Consider the following 708-nt stretch of genomic DNA (forward strand, 5'->3'; position numbering starts at 1 on the left):
AACTCGTCATACATGTGCTTGTGGTGTTGTGGTCATCACGTCCACTTAAAGGGCACACGTGTTTTTGAAGGGTTCTATCAGTGTGAAAAGTCACTCGCGCTTCTTGAATTTTTTCGAGTGCGGAAGTAATAGGACCTATCTACTATGTCTAGTGCTTTTGCTGGTGTTAGAGTTGACCATTATAGCTCTTTAGATGTTATTTGTGGATGCACCTAATATAAATCAATGTGAGGGAATGCAAGCAATTATTTCGCAGTGTGGTGCTGCTTCAGTTTCATGTATTGTCCCTCGTCCTGGGGGCCATGAAGTACCATTTGTTTTAAATGATGATGTAGATTATCTGGTGGATTCTGGATTGACCATCAATGATGAAGTCTATGTAGACCAAGGGGTGTTTAGCCGTACGTTGACTGTTTCATTTTTCGGCGTTCCTGAATATGTTACGGATGCGAGCATTATTTCCAAATTGCATGAATTTGAGTGTGATGTTAAAAGTGCCATCGTATGGAAACGGGAGCAAGGCATTTACAACGGTATCCGTTTTGTGCGTGTGTTTTTTCAGATTCTCGTACATCTTTGCCTTTTGTGATTAAGGTGTTTGATCCGTTGAGGAAACGTCTATTTATTAAAACGAAGCATGATTATCAACGTCGTCTATGTAACTTGTGTCTCGCTGATAATCATCTGTAGAGTGATTGTCAAGGTCAT

Source organism: Limulus polyphemus, unplaced genomic scaffold (assembly GCF_000517525.1).
Source record: "Limulus polyphemus unplaced genomic scaffold, Limulus_polyphemus-2.1.2 Scaffold9124, whole genome shotgun sequence".
Taxonomy (NCBI): Eukaryota; Metazoa; Arthropoda; class Merostomata; order Xiphosura; family Limulidae; genus Limulus; species Limulus polyphemus.